This window comes from Humulus lupulus, chromosome 2, assembly GCF_963169125.1.
Source record: "Humulus lupulus chromosome 2, drHumLupu1.1, whole genome shotgun sequence".
NCBI lineage: Eukaryota > Viridiplantae > Streptophyta > Magnoliopsida > Rosales > Cannabaceae > Humulus > Humulus lupulus.
In genome coordinates, this window is record NC_084794.1 from 90,082,629 (window position 1) to 90,100,687 (window position 18,059).

Consider the following 18,059-nt stretch of genomic DNA (forward strand, 5'->3'; position numbering starts at 1 on the left):
CAATAATGTGTTTTGGGGGTTACAAAATCAATTGGGAGGGTTTAGAACCGTTTGGAAAAACAGCACAAATTGGTGTGTTGAAACTGGGCTGTGGTCGCGGCCTGGGGGACAAAGAGCAGTGGCCGCGACCACTGATGTCCCTGGCCGCGGCCACAGGTGCATTTCAGGCCATTTTCAGTTTTTTCCAAATTGTGTTGAACGGCTCCAAAAACCCAAGTAACTCCCAAATATCATGTTTAATTCCATAAACATCCAATTTATCCTTGGTAACAGCCATGGGGATTGGTGGAATTTGAAATTCAAAGGGTTTCTCTAAACTCTATAAAGAGGAGCCTATTGCTCATTTGAAAGACACAACATTTCTATCCATTAGAGCACTTGGCTAGAAACACCTTGAGGCTTGATAATTCCAGAAAGCATTTCCAATATATGAGAGAGATCCCTTAGTGCTTGAGTTAGGGGGAAATAAGCTTTTGGACAAAGGTTTTAAACATTGTTCAAGTTGGTGATCCCCAACACTCTTCACTTAGGTTGTGTAAGTGGGAGTTTACTTTTGTTTTTGTTCTTACTTTTTACACTATTGCTTTTCTTCTTATTCTCTTGTTCTATTTACTTGTAACCTTTGTTTAGAGTTGTAATCTTCTTTTCTTTTGTTTCAAACACCTTTACTTTACTTGTAATCTTTTGCTTATAGTTGTATTATTCACTATTCTCTTCTTCTTCTTCTTTTCCTTGTTTATTTGTATTTTTCAATTATAGAGTTGCAACTCTTTTTAATCAATCATTATTTATTTGTAATATATTGCATAGAGTTGTATTTTCTTACCATTTCCATTGAGGTAAAAACTATTTTTCCTAACATTCAAAAGCTTACCCCATTGTTTGCTTCAATGGAAGGTGAGACTATCAAGATCATGAACCAAGACCTAGTGAGGTTGCATAGATTTGATGGATCCAATTGAACTAGATGGTAAGACAAGGTAAGTGTAAATGTTTTCACTATTTTATATAATAGTGATGAAATTTTATTTCATGTATTAGCATGTTTTTCAAATGTTGATATATGAATAATAGTGTAAATGTTAACATGTTAAATATGAGATACACTGTAACATAGTTGACACATCTACTTATGAAAGATAATGTGTAATCCTTAGAAGTGAACTTTTGACAAGCTCTACATAATCTAGGGATTGTTTATCTTATGTATGTTATATGTGAGATAGTAGTACATACATTTGACATGAAAATTATGTTTTGAGATTTTATAAAGCATGATAATTAGGTAGTTTTTGACATGCCTATATATTGATTTTATGAATCAATAGTATATATAAATATGTGGATATGTGAATTATTGTATGATATTTGTGATATACTTACAATATAATTATGAGATTCAAAATGCATGCTAATATGATGGATATATGTTGACAAATTATGTGAAATTTCTTTGAGACATAATTATGTTAATATATAAAAGTATTTTGATATATGCATGAGAATTATCATGATTATTATGGTGTCTCATATACTATGATTATTAAGGTGATAATAATATAAATATGTTTTATCCTCTATTATTGCAATGTGATGAGTTACAATTTATTTGGTAAATAAAGAGAATTATTTGAGAAATTAAAATTTCTCATTTAAGTGTTGATCATCTCAACTTCTGAGATAAGAAAATATGAACCCAAGGGGGTCACATCTTTTGATATGTGTCTTGTTATTGCAAGAAAAATGGATTAAGGGGATCCAAAATTATGGGATGACATATTGACCTATAGGCTTGGAGTCTAAAAGTGTGGTCAAAAGATAAAACATTTGAGAATTAATTAGTGACAAAAATTCTCAAATATTCAATGTCTCAATGAGGTGACATTACAAAATTAGAGAATTAATTTTGAATCTTTATACCAATAGTGAATAAGGTTGAAGAGAATTTTATTCATTCTTGTTAAAGATGGTGATATGTTTTAAATTAATCTCAAAGAGGAGATAATGTTAAACCAAAGCATTAGAAATCAAAGTGTTTAAATAAATCATTGAGGGTTTATTTTCTTTGATTTAAGTGTTTAAAATTGACATCCTCAAATTGATTTTGATGAGAAAATCAATGGATGTCAAAATGATGTTTTCAAATGAATCTCAAAGAGACTCTTAAAAATGCACAAAAGTTGTTTTAAGTGATTTTGAGATTATTTAGACAACTAAAAGTGAAATTAGTGATTATTTGCTTGAGAAATTTTCACATGGTATTTATATCTCCATATGAGTTATGGAAAGGAAGAAAACCCAATATATGGTACTTCAAAGTGTGGGGGTGTCTTGCATATTGCAAGAAAAATGAACCTAATAGAACAAAGTTAGGTTCAAGAGCCATAAAGTATGCTTTTGTTGGTTATGCCAACAATAGTAAAGCTTATAGGCTATTAGACTTAGAGTCTAATATTGTGATTGAATCTAGAGAAGTTGAATTTTTTGAGAATATGTTATGTGACAACAATTCTCAAGCTTCAACATCTCTAAAGGAGAATTTGTTATATGAGAACAATTCTCAAGCTTCTACATCCAAAGTTGATTCTCAAGAGGATAATTCTCAAAAGAATGTAAAGCAACCATTTGAACTTAGAAGAAGTCAAAGACTTAAAGAGGAGAAAAGTCTAGTAGTTGATGAGATAGATCCTCAACGAATTTCATTCTACATGGTAGAAGGAAATAAAGAGGAAGTCATTAGGAAAATCCCTATTGTACTTCTCGTTGAGGATGATCCTAAGACTTATAGAGAAGTTATGTAATCGAGAGATAGTGCATTTTGGAAAGAAGCCATCAATGATGAGATGGATTCCATTCTTTCCAACAACACTTGGGAATTGGTAGATCTCCCACCGGGGTCTAAGCCAATTGGGAGTAAGTGGGTATTTAGGAGAAAAGACCACACTGACAGCACTATCCAAACCTTTAAAGCTAGATTAGTAGCTAAAGGGTTTAGGCAAAAAGAGGGTATCGATTATTTTGATACCTATGCGCCTGTTGCAAGAACAACTTCTATAAGAATTTTGTTCGCTTTAGCTTCTATAAATAACTTGTATGTTCATCAAATGGATGTCAAAACGACATTCCTTAATGGTGACCTCAATGAGGAGGTCTATATGGAACAACTTGAAGGGTTTGTCCTACCAAAATATGAACATAAAGTATGTAGACTTGTAAAATCCTTATATCGATTGAAACAAGCTCCTAAGCAATGGCATGAGAAATTGATCGTGCCATCATGTCTAATGGGTTTCGACATAACAATGGAGACAAGTGTTTGTATTCCAAAACTTGTAAAGGATGTGTGATCATTGTTTGCTTATATGTGGATGACATGCTTATTCTAAGTGATAGCATGAAAGGGATAGAAGAAACGAAGATGTTTCTATCATCAACCTTCAAGATGAACGATCTTGGAGAAGTTGACACCATACTTGGTATCAAAGTAAAGAAACATAGTGGGGGTTTTGCGTTGGGTCAAGCCCACTATGTTGAGAAAGTATTGAACAAATTTAACCATCTCAAGGTTAGTGATGCCAATACTCCATTCGATCATAGTAAAACTAGAGAAGAATGAAGGAAGAGTGGTGGCTCAATTGGAGTACGCTAGTGCTATAGGGAGTCTAATGTACGTTGCCCAATGTACTAGACCTGATATAGCATTTGCGGTAAGTAAACTTAGTAGGTTTACAAGTAATCCAAGTGTGGATCACTCGAAGGCGATTGGAAGAGTCCTAGGTTATCTCAAAAAAACAAAAGGACTAAGCCTTCGCTACTCCAAATTTCCTTCAATCTTAGAAGGATATATAGATGCAAGTTGGATATCCAATCTTGGGGACAACTTGTCCACAACTAGTTGGGTATTTACACTTGGTGGAGGTGCAATTTCTTGGGGTTCCAAGAAACAAACCTGTATATCCCATTCCACTATCAAATATTACCATTTATTGTGTAAATTCGGTGTTACACAATATTGTGATGAATTTCATAAAGCCATATGTGAAATGACTATTAGAGATATGATTTTAACCCCAATAATGTGTTTTGGGGTTACAAAATCAATTGGGAGGGTTTAGAACCGTTTGGAAAAACAGCACAAATTGGTGTGCTGAAACTCGGCTGTGGCCGCGGCCTGGGGGACAGAGAGCGGTGGTCGTGGCCACTGATGTCCCTGGCCGCAGCCACAGGTGCATTTCAGGCCATTTTCAGTTTTTTCCAAATTGTGTTGAACGGCTCCAAGAACCCAAATAACTCCCAAATATCACTTTTAATTCCATAAACATCCAATTTATCCTTGGTAATAGTCATGGGGATTGGTGGAATTTGAAATTCAAATGATTTCTCTAAACTCTATAAATAGGAGCCTATTGCTCACTTGAAAGACACAACATTTCTATCCATTAGAGCACTTGGATATAAACACCTTGAGGCTTGATAATTCCAGAAAGCATTTCCAATATCTGAGAGAGATCCTTTAGTGCTTGAGTTAGGGGGAAATAAGCTTTTGGACAAAGGTTTTAAACCTTGTTCAAGTTGGTGATCCCCAACACTCTTCACTTAGGTTGTGTAAGTGAGAGTTTACTTTTGTTTTTGTTCTTACTTTTTACACTATTGCTTTTCTTCTTATTCTCTTGTTCTATTTACTTGTAACCTTTGTTTAGAGTTGTAATCTTCTTTTCTTTTGTTTCAAACACCTTTACTTTACTTGTAATCTTTTGCTTAGAGTTGTATTATTCACTGTTCTCTTCTTCCTCTTTTCCTTGTTTATTTGTATTTTTCAGTTATAGAGTTGTAACTCTTTTTAATCAAGCATTATTTATTTGTAATATATCGCAAATAGTTGTATTTTCTTACCATTTCCATTGAGGCAAAAACTATTTTTCCTAACAGGTGCTTGGTTTTTTATTCCTTGAAGCTTAATACACGTGCCCAGAGCATGTCCTCTAGTATCTAGATCGCCCTCTCAGATTAACCGTCTGTCAAAGGGTAATATCTGTCTAAATTTCAACCTTGTACCCATCGCCTTCTGTAGACCCTTCCAAAACTTGGAAGTAAAAATATAAGATCATAATCTAACACCATAAACTTTGGTGTCCCTTGGAGACATACAATCTCCCTTCTCATATAACTCAACATGCTAATCCAATATGTAACTCGTTCACATAAGTAGGAAGTTCATTGACTTGGTATATGATCCATAATCACCTATGCCACGTCATGCCACCTTACCATTCTAGATGATTCATTCACCAAATTCCATGGTGATATTCCTTTATTTTATATTTCGAAACACTTAAAGGTCGTAATGACCCCGTTGGTCTCTATTATTCATCCTTTACTTGATGACAAGTCAGACACTTAGCTACATATCTAACTTCCTCTTTCTTTATCCTTTGTTGCCAATATAAAGTTTTCATGGCACATGGATACATCAAACATTGAGGGTTATGAGACTCATCCAGAATCTCTTCCCTAGAACCATCATCCATCGGCTTATCTTTTCGATCCTTATATCTTAACATATCCATATCAGAAATGATGAAGTCCTTAGCCACTCCAGCTAAGACCTCCTTTCTATACCTTATTAATCGCGCATTACTTCCTTACATTTCCTTGTAATTTTATTAATAAGAGTAGGCAGAGGGTAATATTAATCAACTTACCAATTGCGAACCCTATACCGACACCGATAATCCTCTCAGCTAACTTGTTGTACTCTATTTCAAGCTAAACACTTGGCCCATATCTTTCTAGCATAAGACTCCCGCCACTAGATTGATTTTCCCTGAATAATAAAAGATCTCATGATTATAATCCTTTCACTGATTTAGCTAATATTTCTCTTTCATAACTGCATCTTTCTAGTTGATAGCATATTTCAACGTTGATGTCAGTGCAAGTCTTACACTGCTCCCCATATCAATAATGTCACAACACCTTCAGCACAATCACCACTGCTAGCAACTAGAGGTCACGTGCAGACTACTTCTCCTCATACTCTTTCAGCTGTCCCTAAGCATCAACTATGATTTCCCCCTTAGTTTACCTAGGGGTGCCCTGGTGCTAGATTCATCACTCTATTGTGACACTTCCTAATGCACTATGAATTCTTCGTTCTCAGATGACAAACTAGGTACTGGTGTGATAATCAGTTTCTACTTTAACCTTTAGAAGTTCTCTTCACATATGTCGTTTCACACCCACTTCCAGTCCTTACGTATTCAATCAGTCAACAGTGTTGAGATCTCCAAGAACCCTTCAACAAAACGCTAATAGTGCCCTGCCAACTCAAGGAACTTCCAACTCCTAAAGTAGTCCTTGGCCTTGGTCAAATCTTTTCCTGCTCTTGTCCTAACTGATTCAACCGGGTTTAACCATAGCCCATCATTTTTCATAACATAATCCAGAAATAATACTTGAAGCAATCAAAACTCACTTTTCTTGAACCTTACTCATAATTTACATCCCCTTAACCTCTATAAATCCAAGTTGAAATATTGCTCGTGTTCTGTCTCTGATTGGGAATAAGTTGATGTATTACTAATAGCTCAAACACCAATTGTTGAAACAATCAACGAGCTCTCTATTTGTCGGATTCATAAAAGCCGAGGGGGCATTGGTCAGTTCAAAAGACGTCCTCAAAATTTCATGATGTCCATACCTTATACGAATAGTGGTCCTTGGAATATCTTCTTCCTTGATCCTCACCTGGTAATAACCAGATTGAAGATTAATCTTTAAGAATCTGGTCTTGCCTTGTAACAAGTCCCCTGAGTCGTAAATTTTTAACAATGGATACTTATCCTTGGTAATCACCCTCTTCAGCTCTCGGTACTTGGTATACTTCCTCATTGATTTGTCCTTATTTTTCACAAATAATACTGACGCACCCCATGGTTAAAAGCTAGATCTGATTCACCCTAAGTCAAGTAGCTCCTTCGACTGAACTTTCAACTCTCTCCACTCTGCCCATACCATTTAGTAAAATTCCCTAGACCCTGTTCTAGGCGCCAATTCTATCACCACTCAATTCCTAGATGGCGTAACAATACATACAAGTCCTTTGATAATACCTTCAGAACTCGTAAACTGTTCTAATCCCCTTCGGTTCCATAACTCCAGTAATAAGTTTCTAGTCTACAACACCGAGGTCATTGAAATACAGGGTCCATCCACTGCACCCATAATCCCAAAAGAATCTTCTTCCACAAGTTCGAAATTTCCATCTCCCCTTTTTACAACTGCCCCTTTTCGACCAACCGATACATAACTCATGCTCTATCAAAGTTCTCATTTTCTAATTCAACTAGTGCACAAGTAATTCCTCACATTTCAAATTCCCAGCCATGATTCAAGCCATCTCCTAGAGATCCTTAACTCTTAGTAAATAACTGTTGGTTTTTTATCATGTGATTGATAGTGCAGTGGAAGCATGAGATAATATTTCAATGCAATAATAACAATTATTAAAGCATAAGAACGAATCACTCCAGGAACCATAACTAGAATAAGATATTTCTCATGTGCATGAATCTGAATAAAATAGAAATTTACAAATACATTTTCTAGATGTAGAACACATGTATATCAAATAACGTTTTAGCCTCCTAACCCACCATCTTCCATACTATGGCTTGCACAAAGAGAAGGAAACATGTGGATGTCTATGCTATTTGATAGGATACACAAGAACACACTTTTGAATCTCAACACATGAGAGAGTATTTTTCTGACAATTCAGAGATAACCAAATTCTCTATTTTTCTCTCTTGGAAAATAACGTTAAATGCATATGTTGTCTCTCCTTAGTTTTTCTTGATTTTTTCTATTAATATAACAATAGAAATAAGACCTAGCATTAATTGCATTAGGCCTATGCGTGGGCCACAATCCATTTGGACTGTGGTTGGCACCAATAACAGGGCTTTGGGCCCTGTGGTATTTTATCTTTATAAAATGCTATTTGTTGGGCCTTTATCATATTTTTTTTATGTATAATATAATTATACCACAAAATTAAATATGATTAAATTAATTTTCAATAAAAATTAATTTTACAAAATTATTAATATAATTTTATTAGCTATTAAATATTATTTCATAAATAATATCTTGAATATTATTTCACAAATAATATTATTTTGTGAGATTAAAAATACTACTTTATTATTTTAATTATTTCCTTTTAATACCAAAATCATACATATGTGTTATCGAGCTAGTACGGAGACAGTATGGACTCATAGTTCTAAGTTCCAATAATTTAATTAATTTCACTAACTCTTAGTTTCATTAATTAATTTATTAACTATGAATTATTCCAATAAAAATTCATAGTTGAACTCTCAAAACTATAGTCATATATTATTAGAAGCTATAATTATAAAGTCGTCATTTGATTTAGTCATTGCATGAGTTATGACCCTCTGCTAGTTGTTCATAATTAAAGCTAGGTCTTAATGTTCGTTAACATCTCTAATTATGTATTTATCAATTAGTTTCATTGATTATCTAATGAACATTATTCTATAAATTTAATTATAGAATGAAATTTCTGTTCTCTAACAGAAATTAAGCGCTCTATGTTCATGTCCCGAATCAACACTAAAAGGAATAACTAATCTGCTTTCATTTAAGTAAGGAGCATATTCCATATCTGTGAAGTATGTTCCCAGCCACTTGTAGTTCTATGACTCCAAGATATCAGGAATTCGGTCATAGGAATATTGAACCTTACCCGATAAGTCAAAAGTCATAAAATCACAAATAGGAGTTCATTACTCACTTCAGGTTCGAGGTCAAGTCTCAAATGACCAATCAATTGATGAATGTTTAACTTCTATATTTTAACAGAGATAATAAAAAGTTCTTTCTTTCATCGTGTCCTAGTCCAATACAATCTATATTGTATACGATCCCTCTATCTTTTTGTGTCGCTACACTTAACAGTCTGGATAAACTGCTTTGTCTTAAACAGAAGATAGACCATACTCATAATATTTATTAAATAAAGCTCTCACTTTATTTAGCGATTATTGACAATTTTTATATTATTATCTTGAATTGAATCCTCTTATATATATCATTATACATACATCTCATTCAAGACCACATCAACAATATTGGATCTTCATGATAAATGACATGTATAATTAAATACAAATACGAGTGCAAAATATTAACTTTATTTAATTTATAGCAATCGTTCATACAGAAATACGCTTCAAGGGCACAAATCCCAACAATAACAGAGTCTCAAATCCCATACTATGCCAACCTCAGGGTCTTCAACATTTATTTCTTGCTACACTTGATACAACAGACATATGGCATTAGGTCGTCGCCTAAGTTGTGTGCCCTCAAAATTGTTTATCTGACCTAACGGTACCAAAATATTTATATTTTTTCCTTTAAGAAAATAGGGCACTCACCCCTACTAGATCTTGTAAACAGAGGTGTCATTCTCCAAGCATCGTGCCTTACGACACTGTTGACGCGGTTCTTCGCCAACAGATAATTAAGAAAATAAGAGAAAGAGATTAGTGCTTAATAATGAACCGAAATAGATGAATGATATTTTTATGGACTGATAACACAACTACGTTTTTAGATGGTTCAAAGGTTAAAATCCTTCTACTCCACCAGCCAATATTATTGCTATATTTCTGGTATTCTTTACAGGATACTTTTTTTACATAATCGGATCCAACCCCTTGCAACTCCCAGGGTCTCCATATTTATAGGAGCGGGCACCTGGAAGTTGGTAAGGGAGGTCATCCCGTGACCTTCTTACCCATCATGTCACTTTTGTGACATTCATGATTAATTCCTAAACCCTGACAAATGAAGTGTGGTCTAATCAACAGGTAAGGGGGATAATGGGCCGCACGGCCCAACCCAGTCGTGGGTGTCTGAATACGCACGTTCATGCTGCGTGTCCGAGAATTCAGGGATATATCAGACACGTGATGTCTAATATATGCACGTTTACATTGCGTGGTTGACTTTATAAAAGGTCATAGCTTCCAACTCCACTTCGTACCCCGAGCTGGATGCCCTCTCGACTTGCGGCCTTCATAGTCCTGACTCGGCCCTTGAGTAATCTTGATGAACCTTTTGATTACCTCGAGCTAAAGAGGTAGGACCTGACGAAGGAAGCTTCGGTCATGGGGTATCCACGTGGCTGATATAATTAGGCCATATCTCAGCTCGCTAATAGCCCGTTGGAAAATCAGGGCGTACATCTGCCCCCCAAGCCCCTGCTCGTAGTACACGACGTCGTGTAGGGCCACAGTAGGGGCTTTTAGGCTTCTCCATGGACTCTCCATATTCCACCTTTTACGCAGGCACCGAATACGTGGAACATCGTGGTTGGTGACGGTACGTCTTCCGAGAACCGCATTAAATGGCCTAGCCTATACTCAGCCGTCGTTTCGCCTTTCGAGTGGAGAGTCTCGGATCCCACATCAGGGCAATCCAATGGTCCTCCTCACATGGCCTTTCACGTATATAAAAGGGGTGGCCACCTTACGAATGGCCACCCGTTTATTTGAAAATTTTCCAAATCTCCCATCTTCTTCTCTCTTCTCACCCTCAAGAAACCCTCTTTTTCTTCCGGTTACCATTCCCAGCATTCCAGAAGTTCAGGTGCAAGGGCTCCCTTGAGGCTTTGGAATCAGCTACTCCGACGAGGCCCCAACCCAGATGACCCCTTCATCCCCTTCTCAACCAGAATACTTCGTAAGTCTCCTGTCTGTGCATGTTTTGAATTTCTTTTTCACTGTAGCCTAGGTAAATAATTCATGTAGCTGCATGCAAGGTTTTGTTGGTTTTTTGTGGGTATGAAGGGAGAAAGCTTTTAGGTTAGGGTATCGCTTGTAGAAGAAAACCATTTAGGAGCATGGTTTATAGGGTGCATTTTCTGGGGAAATCTTCTGGGTAGGATTTTTGGTAAATATCCAGTACTTTGGGTGCAAAACCGGGTAGCTTAGGAGACACGCTTCACAGGCGGTTTTGCACCTCTTGCCTACTGAAAATTTCCTTCCAAGGCAAATTTTTATTCTGACCCTCCTGACACATGAATTTCGAGTAATCGAGGATCTGTTGGGAGCACATGCGCGTGTTCACAGAATCGCGTGGCCTCACTCTCCACGGGCTGAGATTACCTCAGCCCGTGCAAAGGAAACTCTTCTCTTTAGATTCTTCCTTATGCTTAGGTCGCATTTTCTGAAATTTCTCCTTTTGTTCGCTAGACGACCAGATGGGACCCAAGAAGAACACTCCCAAGAAGATCGTAGGCAGCTCGTCCTCCCAATAGTCCAGAGGAAAGGAGGTGATGACAGACTCCCCAATCCCCGCCTTCGGGCCGGCTGTGGAGCGGGAGCTCGAGGTGGCGCCCGACGCTTTCTTCGAGGCCGAGAGGATCGTCTCGAAGATCACTACCCAGGGGAAAGTGAATAGAATATTCCTTTCCCACAACATCGAGCTGGGGAGGGGCGCCCTGATCGCCCTACCTCCCGCGGAAGGTGAGAGGAGCTGTGCGCCGCTCGACGAGGAGTTCGCGGCCTGGAGTGACGAGCACTTCAAGGCTGGGGCCTTCCTCCCGCTGGACCAATACTTCGCCGACTTCCTCAACTACATGAGGTTGGCTCCTTTCCAGCTCCCCCCCAACTCCTACCGTTAGTTGGCGGGGTTGAGATATCTGTTCTTGAAACAGGAGTGGGAGGTCCCTACTCCGGCAGATATCCTATATTTTTTCTGCCTCAAGGCCAGCCCAGAGCAGCGGGGGCGAGGTGACGGGTTCTATTACTTGACCCGATTTCCAAATACGGCTGCGGTCATCGAGCTGCCCAGCCACCCCAACGACTTCAAAGACCAGTTCTTTATGTCCAAGGGGTTTCGCAACTGCGAACTGCACTACTTCAACCGTCCTCGTAAGTACCTTTTTCTCTTAGCTCGTAAATTAAGTATCGGTTAGCTCCCTTTTATTAGCTTCTGACTTGGAATAATTCTGCAGCCATTTTCGCGAGGAAAAATAAGTCTGTGATCCTCGGGAGTCAGTACGAGACACTGGCGGGCTTGCCCCCCAGTGAAAAGGACTATCGCCAGCTCGTGACAGACGAGACAATGTTGTCGTGCAAGCTGATCTCACCGGGCCAGACTTTGGCCCTTAGGAGACCCCGGGGGCTTCCCCCAGCTCGCGAGATGAGGCCCATCCCCGAGGAGGAGGCCGCGGGGGATGAGGACGAGGAGGACGAGGTGCCCCTCCTAAGGACGAGGAGGAAGCGGGCACTGGAGGTCGCCCAAAGAACGGACGAGGAGAGGATCCGGTCCGGAGCAGCCGCAGGTCCCTCTGGACAAGGTAATCTTTACATGTTCAGAGGCTTAGATAGGGCCACCACCGATCCTCGGCTAGCTAGGTTTAATCCCAATCAGCCCGTCCAACGCCATCGAAACAACCTCGACCTCAACGTAACCCTACTCCAGTGTGTTGACCGGCTCGTGCTGGATTACGAGAGTAGCCGTCCTAGGGGTACTGCAGTTGTAGACAACACTTTAGCCTTTAGGTCGACCTTATTTGAGGAGTATGGGATCAATCTTCGGTCATGGCCCTCGCTCCGGGAGGGTATCGTAGCTCTGGGTCTTAGGCAATATGTAGAAGAGTCTAGTCCCGAGCCAGTTTCGGACCCAGAACCCGTACCAGCCTGCGAAGTCATTGTCTTAGATTCCCCCGCAGAAGCTCCGGGGTCGATGGTCGTGACCATAGATTCCTCTTCTAGCTTGGGGGGTAGGATCCTTTTCAATATATATACTTGAGTTCCACTTTTTCCCCCTTCTTTTTGTTCTTGCATGAATGCTTACTTGTATATTAATGTTGTCTTTGTTTTGCCAGAGGAAATGTCTCAGCTCGGGAATGGAGACCTGTGAGCTATGTTCGCTGGAGGGAACTCCTCTACTGGGGCCTCTGGGCCCAGAATGAAGAAGCTCCGGGTGGCGAAGAAGGCCGCTGGGACCCCAACCAAGTCCCCTACAGAGGGGAAAGACCAAACCCCAGCTGCCCAGGCCAAGGTACCTCCACCTCCTGCCGTAGTGGAGCAGATGCCCCCACCCCCTCTACGAGCTCTGGCCTTTGTTCGGGATACGGGGGCGGAGCCCGGGATTTCGATAATCACAGCCCCTGAGGTGCGCATTCCGGTGGACCCCCAGGCCCTGGAGAAAATTCCCGACGTCTTTCGGGGGACGGTGTACGAGACGGTGACCTACACCGTCGACCACTACTATGGCGCCACCGAAAGGGACCTGCGGGCGATCGAAACAAGGAGCCCGGAGAGCGTGATGGAGTCTTCATTGGGAATGGCTCTAACGGTAAGCCGGTTTTACACTTTGTACCCTTTGGTTTCCATGCATTGTACGTTCCTTCTTCTTTTTTCTTTTCTAAGGCAGTTGCCTCTTTGCTTTGCAGGGTGCCTTGGCTCTTCACCGGAGCATATCCACGTCCAAGGCTCGCCTCGAGGACATGAGGGGCGAGCATCAGGCTATTTTGGCCGCCCAGTAAAATACTTTGGCCGCCCTGAAGACTGCCCAAAAGTAGGAACAGGAGGCCAGGGATGCCTTGGCGGCCGTGCGGGCCGAGCTGGAAGCGTCCCGCCCCAAGCTGGAAGAGGACGAGGCTAACAAGGCCGCCCTAGCCGCTACAACGGCCGAACTCGAGGAGGCCAGGACTTCCCGGGCCGCGCTGGATACCGCAAAAGCCGAGGCCGAGGAGGCTAAGGCCGCCCTTGAAAAAGAGCAGGCGACCTCCAGCTCTGCCATGGAGGACATGTTATACCACTGCTGGGTCTTCAACCCTGATGGCGATTTTTCCTTCCTAGGAGCAGAAGTCTGGGAGCCCTTCCTGGAGGGGTTCAAAGCTCGGCTTCAGCGAGAGGCGCCCTCTGAGACCGGGGAGACCTCCACAGCGGCCGAGCAGGAGGGCGAGACGGCGACCTCAACAGAGCAGCCCGGTGGAGCCTAGGGCCTTTCTTTTTCGCGCCCACATTATTATTATCATCATTTTTTTTTGTAACTTTTGTATGAGGTTTTTCCACCTCGAGACAATTGGTTTTATCAATTTTTACTTTTAATTGATTTATTTCCTTTTGCCTCTACGCATTTTGGTCATTGCTTTGAAAAAACTTAGTTCGTGTTAATTTTTTACTAATATTTTGTGCTTTTTAGGAAAAACACTGATTAATCAATTTGAATTAACTTCTAAGTTTTTAGGACCTGGTTATATCCAGGACGTTAATTTAAAAACTTAGTTCGCGTTAATTCTTGACTAATATCTTGTGCTTTTTAATAAAAACACTGATTAATCAATTTGAATTAACTTCTAAGTCTTTAAGGCGACCTGGTTATATCCAGGATATGACTTAGTTCGCGTTAATCCTTTATCAATATCTCGTGTTTTTCAAGAAAAACAACGATCAATCAATTTGAATTAACTTCTAAGTCTTTAAGGCGACCTGGTTATATCCAGGATAGGACTTAGTTTGCGTTAATCCTTTATCAATATCTCGTGTTTTTTAAGAAAAACAATGATCAATCAATTTGAATTAACTTCTAAGTCTTTAAGGCGACCTGGTTATATCCAGGTACCATATGCCCCCCAAGTAACTAGGAAAGGGTCTTTCGTGGTTACTTGAGATTACACCCACAAATATACACAATAATAAACAAAGATTTAATTCTCATTGCTTAACAAAAAGTGGCCTTTAAGCCTTACAAAGGTGCTACTGATAATATTTCTTCAAATGAATGGCGTTCCAAGTTCGTGGGATTGCCCCTCCATTGAGCCGAGCTAATTTGTAAGTTCCTTCCTCCTCGGTGATTTGATATGGCCTTTCCCAGTTCGGTCCCAACACTCCATCTTTGGGATCCTTACCGGCCAAGAAAACTCTCCTGAGGACCAGGTCGCCAATGCTAAAGGCGCGTTTTTTGACCTTTGAGTTGAAATAACGAGTGATTTTTTGCTGGTAATGTGCGAGCTGAAGCTGCGAATCTTCTCGTCTTTCATCAATCAGGTCGAGGGAGGCGCCAAGTAATTCATGGTTGCGGTCCTGGTCATATGCCTGGGCTCGATGCGACGATACCTTAATCTCGACAGGGAGGACTGCCTCACTCCCAAAAGTCAGAGAGAAAGGAGTATGACCCGTAGGAGTCTGATGCGAGGTCCGGTATGCCCACAGAACTTGGGGGAGTTGTTCTGGCCAGACCCCCTTGGCTTCGTCTAGTCTTTTCTTAAGGCTCGCCTTTAGCGTCTTATTGACAGCTTCAACCTGGCCGTTCGCCTGAGGATAGGCCACGGAGGAGAAACTTTTCACGATTCCGTACCTTTCACAAAATTCGGTGAAGAGGTCGCTGTCGAACTGAGTTCCATTGTCGGATACGATCTTCTTTGGTAGCCCGAACCGGCAGATAATGCTCTTGACCACGAAGTCGAGAACTTTCTTGGAAGTTATTGTTGCTAAAGGTTCAGCCTCAGCCCACTTCGTGAAGTAGTCGATAGCCACCATGGCGTAGCAGACCCCGCCCTTCCCAGTAGGGAGGGCGCCAACCAAGTCGATTCCCCATACCGCAAATGGCCATGGGGACGAGATCATCCTCATCTCGACTGGGGGAGCACGAGCAACTGTGGCGAATCGCTGGCACTTGTCACATTTCTTGACGTATGAGATTGAGTCCTTCGACAGAGTGGGGCAGTAATACCCTTGTCTTAAGACTTTTAGGGCCAGGCTTTGCCCCCCAGTGTGATCCCCGCAAAAACCTTTGTGCACTTCCTGCAAGATGGCCTTTGCTTCGCCTGGCAGAGCACATCGTAGGAGGGGTAGGGAATGCCCACGTCGGTATAGCACCCCATCTACCATCGTATACCTTGGAGCCTGGTACAGTACCCGCCGTGCGTCATTACGTCCTTCGGGTAACTTTCCTTTGGTGTGGTACTCGGGGATGGGAGTCATCCAGGTTGGTTTGGCGTCAATCATCTCGACCTCTGCCCCGACCTCTTCTATACTTGGTTTTTTTAGGAATTCCACCAGTACTAACCCCAGCGTCTCTGTCTCCCCGGAGGTAGCGAGCTTGGCGAGGGCGTCTGCGTTGGCGTTCTGCTCCCGAGGTATCTGCTCGATTGAGCCCCGCCCAAACGCGGACAGTTCGACTTTTACCTTAGCCAGGTAAGCAGCCATCTTGGCACCTTGTGCTTGATATTCACATAGCACCTAGTTTACCACGAGCTGGGAGTCGCTGAAGCACTGGATGGAGCTCGCCTTCAGCTCCTAGGCTACTCTTAGCCTAGCCAGCAAAGCTTCGTATTTGGCCTCATTGTTGGAGGCCTTGAATCCGAATCTCAGTGCCGAGTGGAACCTATGTCCCTCTGGGGATATCAAAATGATCCCAGCCCCTGAGCCGTTTTCATTGGAAGATCCGTCCACGAAGATCTTCCAAGATGTCTGGGTCGAGGTGACCTGGGGTGAGTCTTCCACAGGATCCTCCCTGAATCCTGTGCACTCTGCCACGAAATCGGCCAGGGCCTGACTTTTTATAGCCGTTTATGGGGTTTACAAAATCTCGAACTGACTGAGTTCGATAGCCCACTTTAACAGACATCCCGATGCTTCAGGTTTTTGCAAAACCTGCCTTAAGGGCTGATCGGTCATGACGTGTATTGAGTGGGATTGGAAATAGGACCTAAGCTTTTGGGAGGCCGTGATAAGACAGAACGCCAATTTCTCCATCAACGGATATCGAGATTCAGCCCCGAGAAGTCTCTTGCTGATATAATAGACCGGTTTCTGAACCCGGTCTTCTTCTCGGACCAATACGGCACTAGCTGCATCTTCTGTGACAGCTAGGTAGAGAAAAAGGGGCTCTCCTGCCTTTGGTTTGGACAATATGGGCAGCTCGGCCAGATGTGCCTTCAGGTCGAGGAAAGCACTTTCGCACTCCTCTGTCCAATCGAATTTCTTATTTCCTCGAAGCAGGTTGTAGAATGGCAGGCACTTGTCGGTGGACTTTGAAATAAACCGATTTAGGGCTGCCACCCTTCCTGTCAGGCCTTGGACGTCCTTACGCGACCTCGGTGAGGGAAGCTCGAGCAATGACCTGTCGGGGTTCGCCTCGATTCCCTTAGTGTTGACAATGAAACCCAGGAATTTTCCAGACGCGACCCCAAAAGTGCACTTCTGAGGATTTAGCCTCATGCCGTATTCTCTTAGTATCTTAAAGCATTCTTCCAGGTCGGAAACATGGTTATCGGCAGTCTTCGACTTGACCAGCATGTCATCAACGTACACTTCCATATTCTTCCCGATCTGGTTGGCGAACATTCTATTCACTAATCTCTGGTATGTAGCAGCGGGGTTCTTCAGCCGAAATGGCATGACCTTGTAACAATAGACGTTAGTCGGGGTCATAAAGCTGGTGTGCTCCTGGTCCGCCGGATTCAGGGCGATCTGATTATAGCCCGAGTACGCGTCCATAAAGGACATGAGCTCGTGCCCCGCCGTGGCATCTACCAACTGATCAATCCTTGGCAAGGGAAAACAATCTTTGGGGCAGGCTTTATTCAGGTCAGAGAAGTCGATGCAGGTCCGCCATTTCCCGTTGGGCTTCGGGACCAGCACGGGGTTGGCGACCCAAACCGGAAACTTGGCTTCACGGATAAAGCCGCATTTCTTGAGCCGAGCTACTTCTTCTTCTAAGGCCTTAGCCCGAGTTGTTCCCAGGCGCCTCTGCTTCTGGGACTTTGCAGGAATGCTCTTATCCAAATGAAGGGTGTGCATGATGACATTTGGACTGATTCCCACCATGTCCTCGTGTGACCATGCAAACACATCCAGGTTATCCTGCAGAAACTTGATCAGCCCCGCTTTCCTCTTGCAACAGAGGTTTTTCCCGAGCCTGACCATCCGTGAAGGATTTTGTGGATCGATGTTTACTTCCTCGAGCTCTTCAATAGCTTGGAGCTCGGACTTGTCCTCGCC